Source organism: Schistocerca gregaria, unplaced genomic scaffold (assembly GCF_023897955.1).
Source record: "Schistocerca gregaria isolate iqSchGreg1 unplaced genomic scaffold, iqSchGreg1.2 ptg000483l, whole genome shotgun sequence".
Taxonomy (NCBI): Eukaryota; Metazoa; Arthropoda; class Insecta; order Orthoptera; family Acrididae; genus Schistocerca; species Schistocerca gregaria.
The window spans coordinates 1112501-1120000 of NW_026061892.1; the positions used below are offsets into that span (position 1 = coordinate 1112501).

A 7500-nucleotide genomic window follows, 5' to 3' on the forward strand; every position below is an offset into this window, starting at 1 on the left:
CCTGGAGATGGCACCATAATCTTATTCTTAAGCCGTGCCCTTACACTTGGAAAAAAGCCATGCACCCGCCGTCCAGTCGTGGAGTGATCCCACTCCTCTTGCCATAGATTCAATAACTGTTCTTTGATCGCCTTAATGCTTGCAAAATGCGCACCCATAATGTCGCGGACTCGTTCTAGATCTCCTTTCCGCAGCCAGTAAATGGCAGCTTGCTGGCGTATTATCAAATCTAAAGGGCACATACCCATAATCACCAACAAAGCATCTGTTGGACTGGTGCCAAATGCACCAATACATCTCAGAAGTACATTCCTCTGGACTCGCCTTACCGCCATAGCTGGCCTCACCAGAGCCAACCTGTGGGCCCACACACTTGCTCCGTAACCAACAATTGGAGCCAATAAACAGTTGTGATACATGTGGATAGCTTTCAGCGGCAGATGAAAACGCCGCTGCCCAATAGTTATTAACTTGTTGAATAACGCCAACGCCTTTGCAGCAGTCTGCTGAATGTGTACCCCAAAATTCCAATGTTCATCCAAGTACACACCCAGGTATCTAGCTGAGCCATGCCTAGCAACCATCACATCATCGATTCTGATGGTTGGGTCTCTATTGAGCTTACCCTTTAGTAACATGTACAAGGACTTCCTAGGCGCTACCCTTAATTTGGAGCGACCACACCATGTCTGCAAGAGCCCAACAGCTACCCTTGCACGCTCTTCTATTGTAGATCTACTGTTCCCTTCCACAAGTATGACTAGGTCGTCCGCGTAGGCCACGGCACCCAGGACTGAAGCATCCCCCTGCAAGATGTTCAACAGCGGTTCCATGGTAATGTCCCAAAAAACCGGACCAAATACTGATCCCTGGGGACACCCCCGAGATATCCTCTTAGTCACCACAGTCCCCGGAGCCGCAATCCTTGCCAGTCTGTCATTACAGTAGGCCTCCAGACAACGATACAGCAACCCAGGACACTCCATCTCCCGCAAGCGGGAGAAGAGTGCGGGCCACCACAAGTTGTCGAAGGCCCCTGAAATATCCACCATAATACCCAGAACATACTTCGTACTGGCTGAGTGGACAATCCGAGAAACCTCGTTGATCGCGTCCTGAGTGGAGCGACCCTTCCGGAATCCGAACTGCCGATCACTCATGCCATACAAAGTCCTGTGGCTCAAAAGTCTGTCAGTAAGTAACTTCTCAAAGGTCTTTCCAAGTACATCCAAGAGAGTAGATAGGGACAGCGGGAATCTCGTTAATCCATTCATGCGCGTCACTAATTAGATGACGAGGCATTTGGCTATGATAAGCCGTCTTTATTCCGAGGAATAATACAATACATTATATACACAAAGATGACATATTGTACGCCATGTCCACCACCGAGGTGGGGACTTACAGGGCGAATAAAATAATATAATAAATAAATATAAAGTATTGTGGAAAACGGAAGAGAACAAAGATAGACAAAGAGAAAGACAAAGAACACAGAATAAAGACGAGTATTCCTCCTGTGGATAGGCCCCAGGAGTCAAGGCGAAGAAAATATCCAGCAGTCTATCCGACGCCGGCACGTGGCATCGGCCTTGCGGACGTCATTCGTTCGTAAATACGGTAACTCGTGTAGCAGCTCTGCAGTACTCTTGTGCTGAGCACCGCCAGTTCTCGGGGTCGAAATCCTAATGTAAAAAGATCCTTCGCCGACGCTGGAGACCATACTCCCCTCCAGTTCAATGTTGCAGTGGACACAGTCACCTCCTCGACGTCACGGTGCAGATTGGAGATGGCACGCCGGATGGATGGCGTGTCGTAGTAGGCCGCCTTCTGAGAGTGACACCAGTCGAGCCGGAGATGGTCTCCGACTACCTGGGCGTCGATCACGCGGGCGGTGCCGTCTTTGACCGCCACCACGTCAGGCTTGCGTATCCCCTCAGATGTACGGAGGTGGGGCTCCACAGAGACATTGAAGCCCCTCTGCGCGAGTCCACGAGCGACATAGCGCACAATTGCGTCATGACGCTTTACTCGGGACCCGTGCGTTCTGTAGCAAGCCTGTAATACGTGGTTGGCGGTCTCCACGGCCTGGCAGCCCGCGCGGCATCTGGTGTCCGCTTCCCGCCCCCGGCTACGCCGTGCCCTCGTCGGGAAGGCGTTGATGCGGGCGCGGAGAGCGTCGATGTAGTTACGCCCAGATAGAAGACGACTGGTGTCGGCGACCCACTGATGTTGCCCTTTGACGGCGGCGGAAGATGATAGCGCTGCGCCGTCGATGGCAACGTGTAGGCGTGCTGCCCACATTTCTCCAACCTGCGTTGACGATTTGAGGAGGTGGCCCTCCCACATAAGATGCCGCTCCAGTACCTCGATCTCACGCTGCACCTCATCCAGGCCTGCACCGTCGAAGGCTGGCCCGACCTTCTTCAACGCCAGGAGACGGGACCGACGAAGGTTTGGCCCCATCCAACGGCACGATGGAATGCCGAGGCCCCCCTGGGCAACAGGAGCGTGGAAGTAGCCCAGGGGAGTGTCCGCTGGGAGGCGGAACCATCTCCTGACGGCGGCTCGGACGGTGATGTCAGCAGATTTTAGCGCACCCAGGCGGGTGCGGCTAAGTGCCAGCCCATGGTACAGGCCAGGAAGGAGCACATTCGTGAGAGCATAGAGGCGCTGTTGCGGCTTGAGCGGAGCTCGCGTGATGACATCCAGCTGCTCCCCCAGATGGCGTCGGGGGTTGAAGATGCAGCGACCGGCGGTGGAGAATTGCAGTCCCAGGTACCGGAAGGTCTCACCCACGCGCAGGGCAGGCATGGTGGTGTTGCCTGCCCTGAAGGTGACGTCCCCATCCACCTTCACCTTCTTCTCGCGTCCTGACGCGACCAAGGCGAGGGTGAAACACTTCCGGGCGTTGACCTGCAGCCCCAGATGTGCGAGGGCTGCGATGGCTGCGTCAATGAGGGACTGCAAGCCCCTCGCGGTCGATGCGAAGAGCAGGATGTCATCAGCAAAGGCCGCAGCGTTGATTCTGCGACCAAGTATGCGAGCTCCGATGTGGGAGGGCAGTTGTCCTAAAACATGGTCCACCGCAAAATTGAAAAGGAGGGGGGAGAGGGGATCGCCCTGACGGACGCCCCGTGACGGCTGCACAGACACGCCCACGCCGGCGCCGCCAGCTATCACCGTCGCGCTGCTCTCGTAGCACCGGTCGACGTATTCAATAAAGCTCTCCGGTAGGCCATGAGCCCTCAGCACAGGGCGAAGGGCTGCATGATCCACCGAATCGAAGGCCTTAGAAACGTCGACCGACGCCACAAAGACAGAGCGGCAGGAGCGGACTGCGTCGGTGAGAGCAGTGTCTAGGATGAAGGTATTCTCCAACATCCCGTCCCGAGGGACGAATGCCCGCTGACGTTCGTCCACAGCACATGCATGCATCAGGCGTGACGCAAGAACCTTATGGAAGGTCCGCGCCAGCACCGAGCAGACCGTGATGGGGCGAAAGTCAGCAGGGGATGTTGGTGCAGCCGTTTTGGGGAGGAGGGACGTACGTGCGCGAAGCAGACGCTCTGGAAGGGCACGGGCCAGAATGAAGAGGTTCATCAACTTCACGAGGACTTCGTGCGGCAGGCGCCGCAGCTCGACGGGAGTAAGGCCGTCCGGGCCGGCTACTGAACCTCTGGGCGGCAAGGCAGCGGCGACCTCCTCATATGTGACCGGCCCCCACAGGCGCTCAGGAGCAACAGGCTCCGAGTGCGGCAGGAGGCGGTCACGGATGAAGCCCGCGGTGGAGATGGGCTTCTTCGTGAAGAGGTCCGCCCAGAAGTCCAGCAGACCGGGGATGTCAGGCGGCGGCTGCAGCAGGGTGCCATCCAGAAGGCCACGCACGCAGCGCGCGCGCGACCGCCGGAAGGCACCCTGTGTCTTGGCGTACTCCCATCGGCGCCGTTTGCGCCTTTGCTGCGGCGGAGCAGCAGGAGGCCGCTTAGGTGGTTGGCGCGGCCTCTGTGTCCTCGTGGCTGACCTCTCTTCTCTGGACCCGACCGACGCAAGGGCGTCCGGAAGCATGCCCAGGATGACTTCGGGCGGCGCTCCCGGCCCCAGACCGATAATTCGGTCTAGTGCCGAGAAGCGCTGAGCGGAAGCGGGTAGCCCCGGTAGATGCTCCCAGACGGCGGCGTCAGTCGGCCCCTCCAGCGGCGGCCCGGTGGTGTCGGCCGCGAAGTCCGTATCTGCGTCATCGGGTGGCGCAGCACTATCGCCCGCGTCTGGCGGCGGCCTCACCGCTCCCCGGCGGGACGCCGGCTCTTCCCCCCGACCGACTTCAAGCGCCTCCATGAATTGGCGGACAAGCTGCTTGTGGGCAGCCTTCCGCCTCTGGCACTTGATCGCCTCAAGTGTTCGGTCGGGGAATATCCTCGTCAGCTCTTGATTGACGAAGAAGAACCGTGCGTCCCTCTCAAGGAAAAGTTCGGCCTCCGCTTTGGCGAGCGATAGGACCTCTTCTTCCGTCCACCTCGCGCGATGCCTCTCCGTGACGATCTCCGCGTTGGCGGCCGCAGGATGTTGGCGGCGGCGATGGACCCCGAGACCGTTCTTGGTTGTGAAGCTGCGGTGGCACTCACTGCAGGCGTAAGAAGCTACACAAGTTACCGTATTTGCGTCACGGCCGGTTGGCCGGATAGATGCTGGGGAAGCTGGGGTGGCGCCTTCAGCGGAAGGACCACCACTTATATTATTATGTAGACTGCCCCCAACTAAAAGGGATAATGCGAGGGGGGGCTGGTAACCCCCCCAGGCCCCTGGTGCGGTCTTCTGCTCTGCGAAAATCAGCGGGCCCACGTGAAGGGGAGAAGACCGCAGAAGTGGAGAGGCTAAGTGGGCTAGGCCCATGTGTTGCGCTTCACACTCCCTGTAACTACAACCCAAGGAAGGGACCTCGCGGTAGCAGCTAGACTACAGCAAAACCCTGCTTCGAGAAGCAGAGTTCGGATGCAGCCGCGCCGCCGCCACTTGATCGCCTTAAGAGAGTCATAGTTACTCCCGCCGTTTACCCGCGCTTTGCTTGAATTTCTTCAACGTTGACATTCAGAGCACTGGGCAGAAATCACATTGCGTCAACACCCGCTAGGGCCATCGCAATGCTTTGTTTTAATTAGACAGTCGGATTCCCCCAGTCCGTGCCAGTTCTGAGTTGATCGTTGAATGGCGGCCGAAGAGAATCCGCGCACCCGCGCGCCCCCGGAGGAGCACGCTAATTCGGACGCGGCCTCGCAGCAAGGAAGATCCGTGGGAGGCCAAGGCACGGGACCGAGCTCGGATCCTGCACGCAGGTTGAAGCACCGGGGCGCGAACGCCGCGCAGGCGCGCGCATCCTGCACCGCCGGCCAGCACGAGGCCAACCAACGGCGAGAGCAGACCACGCCCGCGCTAAACGCCCGCACTTACCGGCACCCCTACGGCACTCACCTCGCCCAGGCCCGGCACGTTAGCGCTGACCCACTTCCCGACCAAGCCCGACACGCCCCGATCCTCAGAGCCAATCCTTATCCCGAAGTTACGGATCCAATTTGCCGACTTCCCTTACCTACATTATTCTATCGACTAGAGGCTCTTCACCTTGGAGACCTGCTGCGGATATGGGTACGAACCGGCGCGACACCTCCACGTGGCCCTCTCCCGGATTTTCAAGGTCCGAGGGGAAGATCGGGACACCGCCGCAACTGCGGTGCTCTTCGCGTTCCAAACCCTATCTCCCTGCTAGAGGATTCCAGGGAACTCGAACGCTCATGCAGAAAAGAAAACTCTTCCCCGATCTCCCGACGGCGTCTCCGGGTCCTTTTGGGTTACCCCGACGAGCATCTCTAAAAGAGGGGCCCGACTTATATCGGTTCCGCTGCCGGGTTCCGGAATAGGAACCGGATTCCCTTTCGCCCAACGGGGGCCAGCACAAAGTGCATCATGCTATGACGGCCCCCATCAACATCGGATTTCTCCTAGGGCTTAGGATCGACTGACTCGTGTGCAACGGCTGTTCACACGAAACCCTTCTCCGCGTCAGCCCTCCAGGGCCTCGCTGGAGTATTTGCTACTACCACCAAGATCTGCACCGACGGCGGCTCCAGGCAGGCTCACGCCCAGACCCTTCTGCGCCCACCGCCGCGACCCTCCTACTCGTCAGGGCTTCGCGGCCGGCCGCGAGGACCGGCCATGACTGCCAGACTGACGGCCGAGTATAGGCACGACGCTTCAGCGCCATCCATTTTCAGGGCTAGTTGCTTCGGCAGGTGAGTTGTTACACACTCCTTAGCGGATTCCGACTTCCATGGCCACCGTCCTGCTGTCTTAAGCAACCAACGCCTTTCATGGTTTCCCATGAGCGTCGATTCGGGCGCCTTAACTCGGCGTTTGGTTCATCCCACAGCGCCAGTTCTGCTTACCAAAAGTGGCCCACTTGGCACTCCGACCCGAGTCGTTTGCTCGCGGCTTCAGCATATCAAGCAAGCCGGAGATCTCACCCATTTAAAGTTTGAGAATAGGTTGAGGTCGTTTCGGCCCCAAGGCCTCTAATCATTCGCTTTACCGGATGAGACTCGTACGAGCACCAGCTATCCTGAGGGAAACTTCGGAGGGAACCAGCTACTAGATGGTTCGATTAGTCTTTCGCCCCTATACCCAGCTCCGACGATCGATTTGCACGTCAGAATCGCTACGGACCTCCATCAGGGTTTCCCCTGACTTCGTCCTGGCCAGGCATAGTTCACCATCTTTCGGGTCCCAACGTGTACGCTCTAGGTGCGCCTCACCTCGCAATGAGGACGAGACGCCCCGGGAGTGCGGAGGCCGCCGCCCCGTGAAGGGCGGGGAAGCCCCATCCTCCCTCGGCCCGCGCAAGGCGAGACCTTCACTTTCATTACGCCTTTAGGTTTCGTACAGCCCAATGACTCGCGCACATGTTAGACTCCTTGGTCCGTGTTTCAAGACGGGTCGTGAAATTGTCCAAAGCTGAAGCGCCGCTGACGGGAGCGATTATTCCGCCCGAGAGCATCCCGAGCCAACAGCGGCGCGGGTCCGGGGCCGGGCCAGGTAGGTCCGTCATCCGGGAAGAACCGCGCGCGCTTGCCGGGAGCCCGAGCGCCCAAAGGGGCGAATCGACTCCTCCAGATATACCGCCGAGCAGCCAGCCAGGACACCGGGGCTCTGCCCAACAGACGCGAACCGAGGCCCGCGGAAGGACAGGCTGCGCACCCGGGCCGTAGGCCGGCACCCAGCGGGTCGCGACGTCCTACTAGGGGAGAAGTGCGGCCCACCGCACACCGGAACGGCCCCACCCCGCGGCGAGTGGAAAGGCAACCGGACACGACCCCGCCGCGGATTGCTCCGCGCGGGCGGCCGGCCCCATCTGCCGAGGGCGGGGGCCAGTGGCCGGATGGGCGTGAATCTCACCCGTTCGACCTTTCGGACTTCTCACGTTTACCCCAGAACGGTTTCACGTACTTT

General features: G+C 59.1%; 1 pseudogene; it reads right to left on the bottom strand.

The window, feature by feature from the left end:
• LOC126313614 (large subunit ribosomal RNA) overlaps positions 1 to 7500 on the bottom strand; it is a 10046-nt pseudogene that overhangs the window by 2139 nt on the left and 407 nt on the right.